This window comes from Balaenoptera musculus, chromosome 4 (assembly GCF_009873245.2).
Source record: "Balaenoptera musculus isolate JJ_BM4_2016_0621 chromosome 4, mBalMus1.pri.v3, whole genome shotgun sequence".
In the NCBI taxonomy this organism is placed as follows: Eukaryota; Metazoa; Chordata; class Mammalia; order Artiodactyla; family Balaenopteridae; genus Balaenoptera; species Balaenoptera musculus.
The window spans coordinates 60,020,336-60,029,858 of record NC_045788.1 but is presented as its reverse complement, the minus strand read 5'-3'; the positions used below and the strand labels follow the sequence as shown (position 1 = coordinate 60,029,858).

Here is a 9,523-nt window from a genome sequence, read left to right as displayed (position 1 = left end):
TTTGTGCCAGTATCATACTGTCTTGATGACTGTAGCTTTGTAGTATAGTCTGAAGTCTGGGAGCCTGATTCCTCCAGCTCCGTTTTTCTTTCTCAAGATTGCTTTGGCTATTCGGTGTCTTTTCTGTTTCCATACAAATTGTGAAAAATTTTGTTCTAGTTCTGTGAAAAATGCCATTGGTAGTTTGATAGGGATTGCTTTGAATCTGTAGATTGCTTTGGGTAGTATAGTCATTTTCACAATGTTGATTCTTCCAATCCAAGAACATGGTATATCTCTCCATCTGTTTGTATCATCTTTAATTGCTTTCATCAGTGTCTTATAGTTTTCTGCATACAGGTCTTTTTTCTCAAAAATATGGAACGCTTCACGAATTTGCGTGTCATTCTTGCACAGGGGCCATGCTAATCTTCTCTGTATCGTTCCAATTTTAGTATATGTGCTGCCGAAGTGAGCACTCATCTCTTCTTTAAAACAAGCTCAAGGCTTACTAAACCCATTGGCTTTCCCTGATTAATCTTAGGAGGTCATTATCACTCCCAGTTTAACTCCGATTCCTGTAAACATGCTCATGTAGACGTTTTCTTTTAGTTTCAGGTGTGTTGGTTTTATCTTCCAGGAGAGTAGAACCAAAACAGTGAAGCATGGAGTGAATAATGGAGATACACTTAACCAAAAGTATGTGGACATTATTCCTGACAGCCATGAAGGCAGGGATCTTTGTTTTATTCACCGATGATCCAGAGTTCCTGGAACATAGTAGGTGCTCACTAAATATTGGTTGAATAAATGAATGGTTGTCATCAATCGTAATTGTTTTCAGAACTAATCCTCCAGCAGAACTTCTTTGGGACTGTAAGAATCACGTGTAACCTCTTGACCCTTCATTTCCCCGTTTGTGAAATAGTGATTATGATCAAGTAAGCAGAAATTATTTGTTCTTTGTTCAAAACTTTAATGATAAAATCCTCCAAACTAGTGTTCTATGTGCAGAATTCCCCATTCTAAAATCAAAATGCTTCTGGGACAAAGAGTAGCTACTTTGGTTTTAGACCAGCCTTAAAATGATCAGCAGCCACCAGCACTGCTATCCATTTTCAGTCACAGTTTTGAAATGAAATCATTGACTGGCATCACCAAGCCCTTTATTATCTGTACAACTATTGAATTAAAGTTGTTTTTTACTTTAGTATAGTGCTTTTGAAAGGAATACAAGGAAAGATTAGTCCTTAGGGTTAAAGGAAACTGCAAAATTATTGCCTAAAAAATATCTTTTTCCATTAAGAGATGCAGGGGCCTTGAAAGTTGGGAGATGGTATTTCCTTAGCACACAATTCCTTTGGAAATATTTGGATCAGAAATGGCTATGCATTCACACCTGTAAAATTCCTCCTTCCTTCAATCCCCATAACTAATTTCTCAACTTATAATAGTGTTTGAATCAACTGAAATAAACCACAGGGCAATTGCTTGTCAGGAGTTGCTTTACCATCGGAGGAGAAAAGTCTTAAATTAGCCAGGTGACAGGAGAGAATGGGGAGCTGCACACTGTAGACCTGGTTGCCTGAAATCTATAAAACATGTCAGTTATTTAGGGGATTCTCAGCAGAGACAAGAGAGGGGCAAAGGGGGAAGTATTCAGGTTGCATTTCTGGGCGGAGTCCCTTCTACCCTAAACCCAGCACTCTGAGAACTGAAACTTGGCCCCCTCTGCAAGATTAGGCTTCCCAAATTAGCTGTCTTTGGTGACAGCAAAAATACCTGCCTGTCCACTTAAGCAAGACTCTCCACCTGAGTGGGAAACCAAAAGCATGGCTCAAGCCCAGAACAGGTGTTTAATGGGGAAGCCAAAAGGCAGCAGGCTTCCACATGCAGAACCTTTGAGAACATTGCTGTAGGGATTTGGCTGCACGATAAGCTTTTATTACTGTTAAGCAAAATTAAAGGCAGATTCTAAAATACTGGCACAGAAGCTAACGGGGGCTTATTTGCTGGCCCACTTGAAAATCCTAAGTTTTGTTATATTTTTAGAAAGAAGGCATCTTTTACTGCCAACAAAACCTGTGGTGAGAAATGATGTTTAAGTTTGTCAATATGTTTCTGATATATTGCTGTTATTCTTACCTTCTTTGAAAAATATGTTTAATATAAACTCTATTAGTGTTGTTCCAAATAATATGTGGAATGCTGGAGACAACTTCTCGCTAATGGTCTTATTTTATTCACAAAGTGCCTGGAAAGTAGGATGAGGATCATGATGATCATCTATTTTATAGAGGAGGAAGTTGAGGCAATAGAGAGACTTGATCTTATGTTTCTTTTGCTAAAAGCCTTTGTTCTGAGAAAACAAATATCATCCCCTTCAAAAAGTTTATTTTTTATCAAGAGACAAATTATAAAACCACAGGAAGGAAGCTGTAATTTTTTTCCCACTTCAGTCTAAATTGGATCTCCATAATGTTTGTCCTCACTACCCTCTGTTTTTTTCCTTTATCTCGTAGTCTAATGTAGACATACCTATTTATTGGTGTGATTTGCTTAGTTCCTTCAGATTGTCAACTCCATGGGACCAAGCACCATATTTTTACTGTATACCAAATGCCCAGCATCCCTGCTTGGCACATAATAGGTGCTCAATAAATTTCTCTTCAAGGAACAAATGCTTAATGAGTAAATGTAAGCAATATGTTTATTTTTTGAAAGCATCGAAAAGCAAGACTATGGAGAAGTTGGGGGTGAATTAATCCAGATGGAAAAGAAATAAAACCTCTCCAATTTGCTTGAGACAATTATAGTTGTATGAACAAATAATATTAATCAGATCTTTTTATTTTCTTTTTTGACTTTTCCAGTGTCTAAGAAAAGAAACAAGACCTAAGAGCAGGGAACATATATAGGCAACTGTGTAGTTCTGAAGGCGTCATTAGCAAAAAGCTTAAAGTGGTCATGTGAGTAAGTTAAAACCTAGAGCCTTATGTGCAAGGGCTTGGAATGTCTTGAAAAGTCCCAAAGTTGTGTACAGACTTAGAGTGAAGAGATTCAAGGTGAATTGAAGGATGCATCCTACTATCCCACACCTCCTACTCTCCAAGGTATAGGAGAAACTTTGGTGGATTGCAGAGTCACTATCGAGAGTTTAGCACAGCACTTAAGCATGTTTAGTGGAAGAAGACTCTAACAAGGAGAGTGCAGGTTAAGCATCTGCTCCCAGCTCTTCCCATGATTGACAGTGTAGCCTTGGTAAAGTCACTAAGCCACCCTGGGCCACCATTTCTGAGCTTGAATTGGAAAAAGATTTTCCAGCTTGAAGATCTATGGTGTTTTTATTCCTCCAAGTCTTGCTCTATGTTGTGTATACTTTCTGGAAATAGAGTTCTTGTATTTTAAATATTTTCACTTAACTGTTTTAATAAAAATTCTGTTTTCATGGGGGAAAATAAAATCTGTATTTCTTTGTGAATTATACCTGTAAGAAACCTAGCTGTTTGGGCCATAAGGCTATAATAAAGCTTCAGGAGTCTACCTTGTGATTTCTTATCCCAAATGCAAAATAAATACATGGGAAGAAAGAGCCTTGTAAACCCAGATAAGTGCAGTAGTGATATAAATCTCAGGCAGATTTTCGTGAAACGGCTTGCCTATAGTCACACCATGGGTTGGTTCCTTGTCCCAGCCCCAGGCTCTTTTAAGTGTCTAATAATATTTCACTGCTTCCCAACATGTGGAAGGAGTTGATGTGCTTTCTGAAATATCTAATTGCTATTAGGGACAGCTTTGATTTAGCTCTCCTCAGAAGTAATTCTGGACATTTTGATACAACAGGGTATTTATTAGTAGCTGGAATGAGTTAGGTCTGGGAGACTGGCCAAGATTCTGGCCAGGGAAAAAGGTCAAATGGGCTATAAGCTGAGTCCAACCAAGAGAGGAAGAGGATGTCAGAATAGTGTGCAGGTTGCAGGTTGGGCAGGCAGAAGCCCACTTCATTCATTCAGTAAGCACTAAAGAAGCATATCCTGCATGTACAGCATTTCAGGTCACTGTGGCCATTACAACTAACTCTGTGGCTGCTTATCCAATGGTAATCATTTATGTCCATGTTTACGTCTCCCACTAGTCTGGAATCTGTGAGACCAGGGATTGGTTCCTCTCTGTAACAACCGCACCCCCTATCCCCATCTGCTCAAGTACAGTGCGTGGCTCATCTACATTATTAGACAAACACTCATGATAATTATTGTAACCATTGCTGCTTTTGTCTTTACTATTATTATCTGAAGGAATAACTAACTTACTAGTAAGCCATGAACTTTAATTGCCCATAGCAATCAATTTAGAGAAAATACCCTGGGGAAAAGGGATATGATTAGTTTACAAGATATGGTTTGATCTTATTAAACAATAAAACTTTATTAAACAATAAACTTGGATTCTAACACCTGTATAAATATTGATAAAAGATTCTCCTTTTTAACAAAGTGTCTATGGAAGGATTGACGAAGATATGTACTGAAACCGACTTTTGTGTTGAAAAACTTTAGCTCTTTACAGTGTACTTTCCTAAAATCCAAGATTCAGGAATATTCTGTTATCCTGCCTAGTGGGTAATGCCAGGGATCCTGCCATTTGATCTTACAATCCTACTAGCTATCTTGAAACCTCACAAATTTATCCATCTCTTCCTATTGTTCTTTTTATAGCTTTGTTATATGCATCAAAATCATTTCCAGCACAATGCTAACCTTCTCAGTGATCCATATGTTTAAAATAAAAAGGACTGGGAACAAGCTTAATGTCCTCATCTTGCAAGTAGCATAAATTCTTAACAATAAAAAAAATCGGTGCATGACTCATAAGAATATATGGGTAGTTCTGTAGGGCCTTTTTCTTTCCCCATTTGTAACATAATTTATATACACACACTCATAATAAACATTTCATACATGCCTTCGGGTTTTTTTCCCCAAGAAATCTTGTTTATAGGGACACTGCTGTTGAAGGTAAATAATGATACAGTTTTGGCCTTTATGATTCCAATCACCAGTAATGTCCTTTCCAGGGCCTTTTCACGATTTGTCTAATCCCCTGTCGCCCTCACCATCTTAGGCTAGTTGCTGTTCATGTCCACAAGAGATGAGCTGCAATACCATTATAGGATTCCCTAACAAAAGATTTCCACAATCATTTTCTAGCATCTTGGAGATTGACAAGGTCCCCTCCTGTTTCCCAAGCCCATTTCCCCCCTTATTCCTGGTGATTTCTTTTCTTATATACCAGAAAGAAAGCACCTCGCTGAGTGGTGACCTCGCTGGCTACATGGATACCTGCTAGAAACAACAAACCTCACGTGCTAAAACTGCTCCTTGATGTGTTGGGATTGGCGTGATGGCTCCTGTTTGATATACTGGGCTGCTTGGAGCTGCCTTTAAAAAAATCAATCCATATTAAAAATAAAAGTTCCTTTTGAAAATTACTCTTCATATTTCTTTGGGGAGGTTGTGCCACAAACCAGCTAAAAGTGCTGAAAAGTGTCATATAATGAAACCACGGGACTCTAACAGGCCAGGGAAGGAGAACATGTCTTGAGTAATTATAACACTTTTCAGTGTTCAATCAGTGATTCCGTTTATCAGTCATTTCTGGTTTATTTTCTTGTTGGACAAAACTGAAAACTTTTAAAAGGATTGTAAGACGCTGATTTTAATCTTCCATACAGTTTCTTTCAAATTGGTAAGTATATATATTTTTCTGTTTTAGAAAAAACATGAGAAATAATTGCCTCTGAACGTACCATAGGGAATAAGTATTCATTAGCAATATTAATGATGATTTCCCTAAGTCTTCATCCTCTATCCTTTTTCTGGTCATTTTTGCTAGTAGATTTCCTGTTTCATTTTGTGTATCAAGTAAATAATATGTGTCAAAATAATTTAAGAAAAAGAATACACATTTTTTAGAAGAGAATACAGTCTTTAGAGAAACAAAATAATCAGGGGACATTTTTTTATAAACAATCTTTTGTGTCCATCTTCAGTTGGAGAGAATCCCTAGTTGTATGTGTTGCTTGAACACCTGTTAATTGTATGTGTATATGAACATGCATGTTTATATACAGAGTCTAATACACATACATGCACTTTGTTCATTTTTTTAAAAAATGTTTCTGATAACGTTCTTCACATGACTCAGTTCAGACACGAGTGTGCCAGGTGTGGTGGCTCATGGCTCATTGATGAGGTGGTTCAGGAAAACAGCCAAATGAGAGAGGGTAACTAATGGTGAACAGCTGTGTTGGTTTAATGGGCCTGCGAGAGGATCTAACCTGAGTAAAGTTGTTGCAGTGTTCTAACCACAGATAAGAGTTTGGTTGGTTTACCTTTCACAGCCTCGTTAATATATTGGAACGTGAACGCCACTCCTCATGCGGACTCAAAGGATTAAGACAAATTTAAAGTAGGATTTGAAGAGGGTAGAAAAGCATATGTTCAGCCTTTACTTAAATAAAGGAATGTTCCTATCAGCCTAAAGAATTAAGTTAAAAAAAAGAAGAGCTTCATAATTGCACAGAGATTGATCAACTGCTTCACAGATTTATGACGGGATTTAGGTGGTAGTCAAGTCTCAACTCCTCCAAATGGCTCAAGGCCTTCCACAAGCCAAACTCCCGTATTGACTCAAATTTAGCTCCTCTAGTTCCCTATTCTGATCTGATCCAGTTAAGTGAGATGCCTTTCTCCTCAAGTTGTGTTTATTTGCATCTTTTGCCACATGGGTACCCTCGCAGGGTGTCTTCCCTGTATCCAAATACTGTGGCCTCGGTCATGGGACCTTCCCACGTATGATATGGTGGAAAGTGCATGGGCTTGCTAAGTTGGACAGATCTGGGTTTCAATCCTGGCTCATCTATTTATCTGCTACATGACATTGAGGCTGTTTAATTCCTCTGAACCTTGATCTTCCCTTCCGCAAACCAAGGATGATAACAATGATCACTCCTATTTTATTTGAGCCCTACTATAATAATACTAGGTGTCATTCATTGAGAGTTCATGTGGCAATTAATCTAACCCTCACAATAATTAAGGATAGTTAATTTAATGCCCATTGTACAGATGAGAAAACGGAGGCTAGAGAGATTAAGAAACTTACCTTAGGTCATAGAGCTAGAAATTGGCAGAGATAGAATTCAAATCTGAAGAGTTTTTGTTTGTTTGTTTTAATGATTCCACGGCCAGTATTTTTTCCTCTTTGTCTTATTCCTCCACCTAACCTTACCTTACCGAGTTTTAGTGAAGATTATAAATGATGTATGTAAAGTATTTTCATAACAGGCACTTAATAAAGGTTTTATTATTATTATCCATTTCTCTCAGCCCCGCTATCTTTGAACGTTTGTCTATAATATACATTTTGGTACTAGCTTTAGTTCTATAAATATTTTTAGTTAATTCATTGGGGTAACTTGCATTTCTGCATGGCTGGCTTTACCTCTGGACAAAGTAGGAGGCTGCTTATGAAGTCTGATTTTGGGGAGACACTTTCCAAAATTCCCAAGCTCTTTCTTGGGATTGGTGCAGTGTCTTTTATTCCATGATTAATACAGTGCTTAAAGATGCAAAGTCCCCCAAGAATACTTTGAATTAAATATATTCATTCAAACTTCATGTTTTTTGAGTACCCAATAGGTACAGGAACTATTTTAGGCTATGGGCATATAAGATAAATAAGATGAGTTTCCTTTCAGTCTGATAATTCTAATTCAATGTGAGGTGGAGGACTAACTGCCTAGAGTGGCACTGTCTGAGGTGGTAGCCGTGAATCGCATGGGGCCACCGAGCACTTGAAATGTAGCTAGTCCACATTAAGATATGAGAAAGTGTCTAATACTCACTGATTTCAAAGACTTCATATGAAAAATAATGTAAAATACTCAGTAATAATTTTTGTAATGATTACATGTGGAAATGAAAATATTTTGTACTATATCATTAAACCAAATTTCATCTGTTTCTTTTAATGTGGCTACTAGAAATTGAATATTCCACATATGGCTCACATTGTGGCTCATGTTGTATTACTTCTGGACAGCTCTGGCTTGAGTACTTGGGTGGGGGGTTTTGGAGGATGAGTTAGAAATTACCATTTGTATGTATTTCATTTTACAAAAATTGGATCATGTGGTTAGTAACTGGTTTGTAACTTTGCTTTTCCCACTCAGTAATATAATTGGATGTCATTTCACGTCTGGGTGGTAGTTCGTTATATGGATGGAGCATCATCTGTTCGACTCGAACCTGTGAACAGTTGTGGACTTCAATAGCTTAGAAAGGTAGAAGGACTAGAACTGTGGGGTGGGGTATAGGATGCCACAATTAGAGGGGGTGCAGAAGTCTCTGAGGTCAGAGGCCTCATTTGAGAGATGAGCCAGCTGAGGGCCAGAGATGATGAGTGACCTTTCTTTTGACTCTTTAAAAAGCTAACACTCGAGTATTACAGTGTGCCATACTCTGTGCTAAGCATCTTCTGCGTTATCTCCATAATATTCCTGACAACCCATTCGGTAGGCACTATTGTTATTTCTGTTCAACAGATGAAGAAACTGAGGCTTAATGGAGGTCACACAGCCAATAAATGGCAGAGAGGGGACTTGAGCCAAATCTATTTTAACTTTCAGTCAGAATTTCCAACTGTTGCACCAGCAATCCCCAGGTTTTTCGATTGAACAAACTAATAATTGTTTTAAATGCAAAAACACAGGATTACCCACATTTTATCAATAAAACAACATTACTACTACTTCTACCACTATTTCTTATAACCATTATTTCATAAAGGTAAGATTATTAAAAATAAAAACAATTGAATACATATAGTTTTATTTTTTTTAAAAAAACCTCCCTTCATTGCCCATATTTTTCAGATTTTACCATGGAGTGATGAAAACAGGGACAAAGACAGGCATTGGAAGTGGGGCTGATGTGGGGCTCAGGAGGAGGAGATGAGTGCATTCAAAGTCAGATGCTGAACAATGACCAGGTTCAGATTGCCGGGCTCTTCTGCAAGTTCTTGCTATGCTGCATAGAAGTGCTGACCCTTGTCACTGTTGTCCTGGTCAGTGTAACCTTCTCCACTCCACAGGTACTTTATTGTACCTGATCTGTTTGGGGCAGCCTTGCCCGTGGATTATTTATCATTCAGCTCTGGAGATGGACAGTTGTTTTTTCCATCTTGGTTGCTCTACAAGGATGTAAAGCATCAAGGTAGAGTCCTTTGCCTTCAGGAATCTGGCTCCATTGCACTGCCTTTGTATTTTGGAGCAGGCTGATGAGACGGCCATGCTGTGCTGCCGTCACTGTGTCAACTCTGCTTTTATATACAGTGGGCATCTTTTTGCTCTGCTCCCTTTTGCCAACCGAATAATTCTGAGCTCCCAATGCAAATACAGTCCCTCTCTGGCTTGATGCTTCATTGATTTGGAGGTTTCCTAGAAACCGTAGGATTAAGTTGGTATTATACAGATTTTGTT

The 9,523-nt window shown here is 38.2% G+C and overlaps 1 non-coding gene across 1 annotated transcript; it reads right to left on the bottom strand.

Moving 5' to 3' along the window:
* Nucleotides 1-351: 351 nt before the first annotated feature.
* LOC118895081 lies at nt 352-458 on the bottom strand. Its single transcript, XR_005019854.1, has one exon. It is a non-coding gene; the product is annotated as a U6 spliceosomal RNA (small nuclear RNA).
* Between the last annotated feature and the right edge of the window lie 9,065 nt (nt 459-9,523).